This window comes from Tympanuchus pallidicinctus, unplaced genomic scaffold (genome assembly GCF_026119805.1).
Source record: "Tympanuchus pallidicinctus isolate F22 unplaced genomic scaffold, pur_lepc_1.0 scaffold5, whole genome shotgun sequence".
NCBI lineage: Eukaryota > Metazoa > Chordata > Aves > Galliformes > Phasianidae > Tympanuchus > Tympanuchus pallidicinctus.
The window spans coordinates 69,371,610-69,383,573 of NW_026294769.1; positions in this window are offsets into that span (position 1 = coordinate 69,371,610).

Consider the following 11,964-nt stretch of genomic DNA (forward strand, 5'->3'; position numbering starts at 1 on the left):
TCTTCTTTAGGATGTATAGCTACAAGAAAAAAAAAAAAAAAAAGAAAGGAAACATGCTATTTAACTTGGGAAATGCAGTCTCAATATAAGGATATTAAAAAATAAATCAGTGTGACAGTGATCAAATGGGATCCTAAAGATATAACAGGATTTCCATTCTTTGAGATGCTTGGAATGCACAATAGAATAAAGCCCTGAGAGGTTCAGAACACAACAGAACAAGGTCCTTGAATAAGTTACTCTTTTGGACCTGCTTTAAAGAGGAAATTTGTCTAGAGGTCCCTTCCAAAATGGATTATTCTGGGATCCTGTGGTACAGCTCTCTCCCTGCTACAGACTTCTTACTAACCACAACTTTTCCCAGATATCAGTATTTTTGCCATGTGATAGGAGAAGAAGGAATGATGGACACAGGTCAGAGTGCATCTCCAGAAAAAAAAGAACAAGACAAAAAAAAAACCCCAGCAATCTATTCTCTTCAGCTTTCTCCATGTGCATGTCTGGGGAGACCTCGTGAGCTGATGGCTAGATGGAAGGCATAACATTGAGCTGGTTGAACCATGAGTTGTTTCAGGGCTGATTCCTGTTGGATATTTCGTACATCTGAAACTGAAAGGAATCAAAAGTGTCCTATACCATGTGATAATCTAACACCACAATGCTTGCTCCAAGCAAACACAGACATTCTATGTTCTCAAATGGACCCTCTGAAGTGTTGTGATGTGAGGTGTTGCAGTGAGGTACTGCAAGCTAGCTGAATGGGAATAACTGACCCTCCTCTGACTACAAGGCAAACTGCTGTGACACTATGGTGGTTTAGAGTTGTATTTTTCAATTCTTTCCTGTTCTGGATTTGTACATGTTCAGTTATAGGAGGTTAGCTGACGCACAATAATCCATTAAAGTGCTATAAAGTAGATCTAAGATGCTTCTAAGTAAAGGAGGAATTAATGAAACATAAGCTCAGTGCTCTGCAGCAGTCAAAAAGATAGATAAGGAGAAGAACAAAGAGAAACACCAAGCATATTTCTAACTGGCATAAAACCCACAAGCTCCAAGATCTTGCATGTTCTATGTGGTTTTTATCCTCACACAGGAAGCAGTGTAATGAGAAAATGTATCAGGTATGAGCTAAGTCATGAAATAGCTTCCACATGAGAAGAGACAAGATAGACAGTCACTAGCTGAGAAAATATGTTTTCACGGATTATAAGACTGAAATGAATGGGGCTAGGAGGGCTGGATATACCTCTGGCCTTAGGAATTAGGGCTGTTTTTATGCTCTGACTGGACACACTGAATGGTGTTCTACTCTGGATGACTTCTGGTTCAGAGTCACAGAACCAAGAACAGAATTAAGGGGTTTTTGCTTTCTGGTACTTGTCTGAACTCCACCTTGAATCGTTTACAAATGTTCCAGCATGGATACTGATGGACTGTGCCAGCCTTTGTCAGCATCATACGCAAGGACATTTGCAAGACAAAATGCCCAGTGTAAGATTTCTCTGTAAGGAATAAGAGGATTCTTTAAAAAAAGGCTTTATTCTGTGTTTACAAGCTTAATAAATATTCACTAAGAATCATCAATGTTACAACTAAAACCGAACAGGAAAATGGCAATCTCTCTTTTGTAAAGGAACTTGTTGAAATAACTGCCTAAGTCTGCCCTCTGTTTACTAAAACGACTTCGGAAATCTCTAAATCCATTTATCCTGGGGATTATCATCATCTGGTTTCCAGAGAACATTCTCATTTCCTCCAGTGAGGTTTTTGATACCTTAGGCCATTAGCTGTGGTATTGATCTTTCCTTAATACGTGAGATTTCCTACAGCAAAGGCAGCACTGCGTCTAAAAAACGCAAGCCAAACCTGTTTTATATGAATAGCTGGAATAGCATTTTGTTAGAGACAAATTCAACATTCTTTGTCTTTTGTTTATGATAAATGTATCAGGGCAGGCTGTGAATACATCCTCCATGGAATAGACAGCCTGTTATCAGCCACTTGGGAAAATGCCATTCCAGATACAAAAGCTCGTGACATGCCAGGCCTCCAGCTGCTAGTGCTATGGCTCAACCCTGGGGAGTGCTGCCTCTGAGATGGTATCTGGCGGTTACTACCCCAAAATCTGCCATCCTGACAAATCTTGTACAATGTTCCAGGGAAAATTAGTAACTGAATTCTTCCTTATTTATCCTATGTTGCCAAATGGACTAGTCAGGTGGGTATTTCTGTACTAGAAAGGGAAGAAAGAAACTTTAAGCAAAGGTCTGATATAAGAAATCAGCACATCTGTACTCCTTGTCTTATAAGGAATACAGTACAGCCTTGTAGCTTTGAGGAGAGAGAGATGGAATGACCTGGGAAAAGGAGACCAGAGCATTTGGACCAGTAGTACCTTAGACAGGTGGGAATCCATTGGCTCTTCTTAATTAATCAAGCTTGTCAAAAAGCATAGATTTTCAAGAAGATATTTTCCCTGAAGACATAATTCAAGGATGGTAAGAACAGAGTTAAACTCAATGGCCTTAACAGTTCATATGAGCTTGCTTTACTTTTTGTTCAATCAGATTTTATGTATAAGTGAGGCTTGCTTCTTTTCCTCCCATCCCCAAGCCCTTACTGACACCAAATACTACTACTTTCAATAAGTCTCCCTCTGTGTTAAACAGAAGCATCACTCACCCATGCAGAGGAATGGAGAGGAGAGACGTTCCTAAAAATGTTGCAGAAATGATTGAACAAAAATGCCTAGGATGGAATGGCAAAACATTTGCTAGAACTTGCCTCCCTGCTACTTTGGAATTTCTTCTGGTGCTTCAATTATCATATTCAGTACTCACAGAGAGGCATATTATTTAAAATTTCTTTACAAACATCAGAAGAGCCCTTTAATGTACAAAAGTCTCATTAACACCAAAAAGTCATTATGGCCAAGAAATTCAAATTCAGTTGCCTTAGTGAAGACTAACCATATTCTTTATCAATTTTTCAGAATGCCTGAGCACCTGAAGATAACATTTAAGGTTAGTTCATTATGAGGACCTAAATGTGGATTAAAGGATTAGTTTTAGCCATTCAGTTGTGAAGAGTTTAGCTTATACAACTGAGGTTGCTGGATTTAACTTCTCATGCAAAATCACAAATTCTCTTAAATATGTGGCAGGATGCAACAGAGATTCTGGACTTATCTTCCTTGTTTGCTAGGTACTGCTTCTTCCAGAAACCCAATAGAGAATGAAAATAAGTAGGACTTAAGCATTCTTTCTTAAGTTTCTCCCTTAATTGAATTAATAATTATGAGTGATCTGCAGTGAAACCAAAACGACAAATCATCTAAGCAACCAAATAAGAACAAAACCAAAAATCTCTAAATAAAACCTGTCATTTTTGGCCAGAAACAGACACTGAGACAAAGACCTCCACCAGCTATGATGTTGCCATGTTTAGCTACTATTTTGCCCTCTACAATTTGACTTTTCCCTTTATGCAAACCCTTCAGTTCTGCCAGTAAAATGAATCCTGTGAACATTCCCTAACTCAAACAGTAAAAATAGGTAATTTGAGATGGTTTAGCTACTTTCGGATGGAAGGGATAAAACAAGATGAAACAGGTGAGGAGAAGAAATCATTTTTTTCCAAGGGAATAAGTCTATGGGATGGAATACCTCCCCTGTAAGGGGACAGGGAAGGACAGGATGAGAGAACTGGGGCTGTTCACCCTGGAGAAATGAAGTCTCTGGGGACACCTGGTAGTGGCCTTTCAGTATCTACAAGGAGATTATAAGAAGGAAGGAGACGGACTCTGTAGTATGGTCTGTTGTGTTAGGACAAGAGGAAATGGTTTTAAACTGAAAGAGGGGAGATTTAGATTGAATATAAGGGAAAAGTTTTTACTATAAGGGTAGTGAAGCTCTGGATTATGTTGTCCAGAGAGGCGGTAGAAAATCCATCCCTGGAGACATTTAAGGTCAGGCTGGATGAGGCTCTGAACAACCTACTCTGGCTGTAGTTGTCCAAGAGGGGACTTGGAACAGATGACCTTTAAGGGACCCTTCCAACTCAGATGCTGTGATTCTATGATTTTTGACTAGGAGCAATAACTGCCTAAACATAAAGGAGAAAATTTGGGTGAGATTATTATTTTTATGAGAAAAAAGTACTGATTTCAACCTCACACCTTTAAACAAATTAGCCTGTGATAAAGCAAGAGGATTTCAACTCTTTTTTTTTTTTTTTTTTTTAAATAAATTCAGTAGTAAAAGGTACAGCAGATTTTCAAGACTAGAACTCAGCCAAACAAGAAATGTTGCTACATATTCTGCTTCAGGTGACAAATCACGTATTAAACAAAACTTACGCTTTTCTTAATTAAATTTTTCTGGCTTCTCTCTCCTTCTCCTACATTGTGCTAGCAGAAACTCTGAATTTTTAGAACTATTTTTGGTTATATGCAATATCAGTCAGGGTCAAAGATCATTCTTTGCTGTTATTTTGAGCCCACTTGCAAAACAGGAGCTGCACAAAATGTCAGCATGCTTGTGGCCTGTGAACAGTGAACGCCAACAACACTTCAAAGAGGCAGCTTGGGGGAAATTTTTCTCAGCTCACTGTGGGGGCCCATGTGATTCACAGACCCCTGCCGGCACTGGCGACCGCTATATGGCCAGAGCGGTGAATCAGCCTGTGTGGGAAATAAGGCTCTAAGATTTCACACAAATTAAGACTTTCTACTTCAGGCAAGGTTTGGATGCCTGTTAGAAAAATCAAAGCAGCTCTCATCCTCTTTCTTATGCAAATAAATAAATAAATAAATAATAACGAGGAGGCTGGAATAGCAAAGGTAGTCAGTAAGAACTCCTGCATCATACTTACCTGCTTACAACATTGAGTGGTCCATGGAAATGCTACAGTAAAACCCCCCAAAGTTCCAAAGAATAAACGTTGTCATAAATAGCGCAGTAAAAATCAGAAGACGCAGAACAGACTCATAGTCCTTTGCATTATGTCATTTTGTCAAGATAAAACATTTTAAGAAATTAGACGAGTTAATAAAAAATTTATTTTGGAGAAAATTCAAAAAATGCCAGCCACAATTTCATCTCCTTTTTAGAATGAGAATTTACAAAATAAACAAATTTCACAAGAAAAAAAGAATGAAATTAGGGGGAGGTGTAATAAATAAATAATACAAATGTTGAAAAAAATTTTTTACTTTTTTCCTGCCTAAAAAGCTGCTTTCAAATGCCTCTGAAGTTACACATTTCTGGAGAAGACAGAGTTTGGTTTCAGTGACAACAGGCAAATCTTTACAGCATATCATTCTAGAATCAGTTTTATTATCAAAATTAATCATCAGCTAGATACATTCCCTTTATACAGACCTGGTTAGACAAACATAGACAGCAGCCCTCCAAGATTTATTTCACCTGGACAAATCTTGCTCCATTTGGTGCTCCTCAGCAATTAGAGACCCTTATCTTGAACAGCTGAGGAGGTTATCATTGCCAGTTCTCTGCCCACTCCCTCCCTCCCCTCTCTGCCCTACTTTACCCTCATCCCACTCATCAATAGCTAAACTACTTTTCAGACAGCTACAGGACTACAGGGTAGTATTTTAAAGAAAGTAAAGTTGGTGATGAGTTTCCATAAAATGCCACGCTGATGGAGTAGCTCCAGATGTCTTGCTGTGAAAGGCGGAGGGGCTGCCAGAGGCAGGACTTTTGTCTGTTGGCATCTTAATTGCCAGATTTCAGAACTGAGCATAAAAATGCAAACCCTGATGCTGCCCTTGGCAGATTCTCAGTGTTGGTCTGATTAATACCAGCCCACAAATCACTGAAAAAAAGCTTTGAAGGGAAAGAAATGATGGTCTTGTGGGGCATAAGATCAAAATAACTGGGTTTCAGGAAGAAGATCTGTAAATTAACTGTACGTTTCAGTAGATAAGGTAGTAAAGGTGAGGCAATGAATGGCAAACTGTAGTGAAATAGATAACTGTGGATCCCATATGGTGTATGTCCAACTAGTTGGAAGCAGACAAGGACTGAAGAATAGGAAATGAAAATTCCCATCCTTTTCAGTGATTTACCACTACTTGCATGTCACAAATTCTCTATGTTTCAGTTTTCCTGACTGCAAAATATGCAACAAAACCAAGGCATTACTGCAAGACCTCTGCCTGCCCCAGGGAGTGTGGGCTGTCCAGAGTCCTAGCTGCACAGCTTTCACAAATCCGACATTGGAAGATAACACCAGCTTTGGGTTGCTGCTTGCTTAAAGTCCTCAACTAGAGAATGTTACTTAACAAATATACATGATCTGATAGTGATAGGACAAAGGTGAATGGTTTTAAACTGAAGGAGGGAAGATTTAGTTTAGATTTTATCAGGAAATTTTTCACTCAGAGGGTAGTGAGGCACTGGCACAGGCTGACCAGAGAAGCTGTGGATGATCCATCCATGGAAGAGTCCAAGGCCCTGGATGGGGCCCTGGGCAGCCTGATCTGATGAGTGGCAACCCAGGGGGTTGGTGCTGAATGATCTTGGTCTAAAAGATCTCTTCCATCCCAAGTCATTCTATGATTCTGTTCTACAATTCTAAATATATTAGCTGCTTGGAATTAAAACATTAGAATTTCTTCATCTGGTCCTGATGCAAGAACAGATGAGTTTAGAAGCAGAGGTTTTCCAGAGACATTGTGCATTCTCCATCCTTGGAGGCTATTAGATAGGCTACCAGCCAAACTGAGCAATCTGCTCAGCTCCCTATCCTGACTCTATTTTAAAGTAGGAAGTTTGGTTACAGAGCTCCTGAGGTCCTTATCTTATGGTGCCGGTTTTATTTTCCAATAGCAATTAAATCAAAACAATACCATATTATAAGCAAGATAATTTATGCAGATTACTTATTGTTCCCTTAACATTGCTAATGAGTGCAGAAACATAAAATTGCCCAAGTTCCCTACAGCATTTAGGAGATGTATCTAAGGAGAGCATCCCATACGTGAGGGGCATGACTCTATGGGTTATCAGGTTCAGTCCCTACTTAGTCCTTGTCAGTGCAATAGTAAATAGAGATTTTCTACTTTTCTTTTAACTTGCTTGTCACGCCTCTCCTGCACACTCCTTACTGCCATTTGTAACTCTTGCAGCGAGATGCAGCAAAGTCTTCATTTCACCTCCCTGTCAATATTTATTGTGCATGTGTAATTTGAAGGTTTTAAGATAATGAAATAAAATTCTTGCCTGCATTCATCAAATCCGATATGTGCGCAGCATACAAATTGAATACAGAGCAATGTAAAACTACCATAGGAGACAGTGAAATAGATCAACCTCTGTGTAATTGAATGAATGAATTCTCAGTCATAACAGTGATGCCAGTGGGCAGAAAGGATTGTGGCTTTCCAGGTCCCTCAGTAAAACCCTTTTGTGACAATTATGTGGCTTCAAAGTTGGCAAATGCCAAAGATTAATTAGAAAAAAATCTTTTTTTTTTTTTTTTTAACTACTACATAAAACATGTAAAGCTCTTCTGAAGATGTTGTTTTAAGGAATGTGTCCATTTAAAGGAGCAGCCCTCCTTACAGATAATTTAGGTTTTAGGATTAGAAATGGTCTGTTATGCTTGAACTGCAAGTAGTGACTTATGGTTACTGTCTGGGAAATGCAATTCACCTGAAAATTATTATCTTAAGATAGCTTAAGTATCACTTGCTAATGTGAATGTGGTTTTGATTAAGGCACTTTTAAGGAGGTGTATTGCATGGAATAGAGATTTAAAGGAAAACACCGGTTTCCAGAAACTGTTCACATGTTTTTCATAATCAGTCAGGCTCTACTTCTTCCCCCTCCTCATGCTTATTTTGATACTGCTGAATCCATTTACATAAATTATTAGATATCGAGTGGGGAGATAGAGTGAGAGGAAGAAAGGAGGGCGAAGTGTCTCGAGCAATTCCTCTGGGTCACTGGGGGAGGGTTCCAGAGGGGAGCTGAAAATTAGGACGATTTAAATTAGTCATTGGTAACTGAGAAAGTAGAACAATACCCCAGACACACAGAGAAATGTGAAGGGAGAGGGAAAGAAATCTCTGGATAACTGCAGGAATAGATGCAAAGATGTTTCTGAGCCTCTGCATTAGCAGAGATTGCTCAGGTCTGTAAACAGCATAAAGCACGTGGCAGATTTAAGGGCAAAGAGGGAAAAGAAAGTGAAAACTCTATTATTATTTTCATGTATTCCTTGAAACAAGGAATGGTATCTTCCTTCTACAGACCAGAAGAGACGAACTCGTTGCAGGGATGAGAAGAACCATATGAAACAATTCAGTTTGATTGTGGACACCCATATCCCATGCTAATTTGCAGTGTTGGGGCTGGAGTTTTACTCACACTCTCCAGAAATGGGAGAGAACCAAACACATCAGCTCATGTTGACAGCAAGGCCCTGGGGAGGCAGCCCCTTCTGAGAAACTCCCACAGGATGCTTGTGCTATGCATCACATATAATTTATACTTCTGCTCTGATTACATCTACTTGGGAGTTATTCTTAGTTTTCCATTCAGAAATGAAAATTCATCAAAAGTGCTTGCGTAATTTTTTTCCCCTCAGAACTTAGCAAATTCAGATAGCACTTCTGAACTAGATGATCATTTTGTGAAAGCCAGAGAAACAAAGAAACATCCAGAAGAGCCAAGAGGGTAAGGACACCAGCTGAAAATGCAGTTTAAAGATACCTCACAGACACAGATTTCATGTAAAACTAAACTGGGGACCCTTCTATATCCAATTTGGCTTAGTGGTTACCCTGGTTAGTGAGGTATTTCGCTGTGAGTGTCAACATGAGCCTCTCCCCGCTGCTGCTGTTAAGACAGGGGCAAAGGCTTGGAAAGACTCACACTTTCTTCCACTGCTCTTCCAAAGACTCCCTCCTAGCCAGTTCTCAGCTGCAATCTCTTAATTTGCTTATATCCATTTTCACACAGGGTTTGACTTCAAAGAATCCTTTTTATCTCTACCACTCACTGCAATCCCCCCTTCAAAAAAAAAAAAAAAAAAAGAAGAAGGGGGAGGAAAGACTCTGGGTCAACACACTGACTCAGTAATTCACAGATTTATCATTTCTCCCTCTGACAGTTCCCAAACACCAAAGAGGACACAAAAACTGCTCAGTGCCTACAGCCCCCTCTTTGTGTTACGGATCCCTCTACCTACACTCTCCATTGCAACTGAGATGCTTTGCATTGTTTATCCTCTTCTGCCTTGTTTCCTGATTGTGGTTGTAAAAGAGAAGACTGAGGGCTTGTGTTTGACTTCTAACGTCACCTCTGCTGTATGTAATCAGTGGTGTTTTTCAGGCAGAAAGAACACGGGTAAAGTCTCATGTTTGCCTTTTGTTCCACATGAAAGGACATCACACATCCTGTTGTTCATCAGTCAAGGTTATTCCTCTTGGCTGCCTGCCTGCTTCTCCCATTACTCGTGCCTTAAAGTCTGCTTTATTCACTTTCCTGAAGCTTAATGTGCCCCTAGTTTCCTTGCTTATCCCAGGCTTGCAGGCAGCACTGGGGACAGCTAGCATGAGGCACGTTACTTTCTGGTTATCTGTACTCCTGATACTCTTATTCTTACCCAATTTTTGCATTACAGAAATGCCTGTACATTTATGTCCTTACTATAGACCATGAAATACTTACGGGCCATGCAAGCACTAAAATTACCACTGTGACTCAGAAAACAAGACCAAGGCATGAATGTGGAGTAAACAACTGTGCTGCTGGCAAAGCCATCCTTCTGTACCCACGCTGTTTTGACACTGCATGTAGAAACCACAAGAATGTTCCAGAATTATAAGTTTGAAGTCCAACATTGTTGCAAGTTGGAATGAAACCAAACAAAAATATTGATAATCTCCATGAATAAAAAGTTCAGGGAGAAGTGAAATACTTCTTGAGAATACAACACTTGTGTTCAGACCTTCCTTTTTTAGCACACTGCCATATTTTAATTATTACTATTATTATTATTATTATTGGTATTATTATTTTGTCAGAATTATGCAAGGAATAAGAAATGAAAATCTCTTTTTGTTTCAAATGTCAAAAATGGGGCAGACTGACACTGCTGTCACACCTCTCCCCTTCTCCTCCTCCTCACTCTTTCCCTGTTCTTCCACATGAAATTCTGGCAAAAATAGATAAGATTTTCCATATGTGAAGTAAGTGATAAAAGCACCCACGCCAGGTTCTGATGCAATCTACAGTCATCCTGGTCTGACATGACATTGCCAAGCAAGTTGATTGATCTGCAGGGTCTATCTTCCAGTGACAAGCACAAAGCTGTGAGTTCTGGCTACCAACCAGAAGATATACTGGTAGACTTTGAACAGTGTTTCAGCAAATCCTCAAGTTCTGAATAGAGCTAGGTGTTTGTCACCAACTGCGTCGTCATACCACTGCTACTTTGCTTCCCGGGGATAGTGGTGAGAAACCTCACTGTTTATGGAGTTCCCTGTGTCTCAGGGTATGTTTGTGCTGAAGTTCAGTGCCTGAGAAAGAGCATGGGAGAGCCACCAGAGTAGAGATCATGGTGGAATGAGTTGCTGTTTCACAGCCATGTGTCACTTGAGAAAGCTGACACAGTTCTGCACTGCAGTGATACAATCTGAATACTTAAAGGCTTGAAGCTTTGATTTTCTACTGCATCATATGTTCACAAGCACACATTAATGTAAAGATGTGCTTGAACTTAGTCTTAAAATCGGGCAGCCATTTTTCACAACATGGTTCCTCAGAAAGAAATATATGTGTGCAGGCTGTGAAGTGTATGTGCAGTCAGTCCATGTGTTGCATCCTGGAAGTGTCAGCTTTGTATTCCTAGTTCCAGTGCAGAGTGAAAGTTGCCACACTTATTCCTGTGTTTCTCTGGCTGGAAATCTGTGCACCCTGCAAACACATATGCAATGAAAATGAATGTTTCAAAGAGGCATACATTATACTGGCACACACACTGTAGGGGATGTTCCATACGTATACTGTGGTCATAACCATAGCCCTGAGTCTACACAAACAACAGTACCCAACCTCACATAATGACTGGTATTACAGATATCTTCTCAATTAGTTACCAGTTATCTGAGAAGCTTGGAAAATGGGATGACTTCAGTCAGCCTGAGCCTGATGGAAAGTCTCTTAAAAACAGGAATGCAATATGAAAGGCTGTGCAGAGACAAGGATATAGGAGGGCTTGAGGAGGGCTCATGAGTTACTGCAAAAAAAAACAAATGGGTTTCCTCTGTTGTTGACTGAAAGACCTATTCGCCTCTTCAGATCCTCTTCTGAGATCTCCAGTACTGCATGTCCTTCAATCCTATGAATGCTGTTCTCTCTTTTCCCCCTTGCCTATCCCATTTTCTTTTCTCTAACAGCTTCTGCTTCCCATCTTACAGTCCCTTCAGGTATGACTTTTATTATTCCTTGTTGCATCTCTTGTCCTTCTCTCCTTGGCTGGAGACCAGACAACACGTTCAGTTTGCCCTGGAAATCTATCCAGAACAGCTTTGGGCATTCTAAATCTTGGGATGCTTGACAAAGCCACTGAGCTTACTGAAGTCAGCACAGATCTCCTGCAGGCTGGGAAATGGGGCTTGCAATTAATGACATGTTTGAATCAGTTTATCTGAGGAGCTGAGGGAATTATTTTGGGAATGGACCTGCTTCCCTGCAAGCTCACACTGCCATCACAGACTCCCTGACAAGGTCAGCAGCTGTTTGGCGACATGAAGAGTGTAGAACAACTTTTTCTTCATAGACATCTTGGGAGACTTTGGAAAACCAAGTCTGATGATCTGTTCCACTAGAGGAGGATATGGAATTATCTGTCCATGGAGAAAACTCCATTTTACATAAAGCTGCCAACCAAAACCTAATAGTAGCAGGTTTGCTCATTGAATTACAGCAC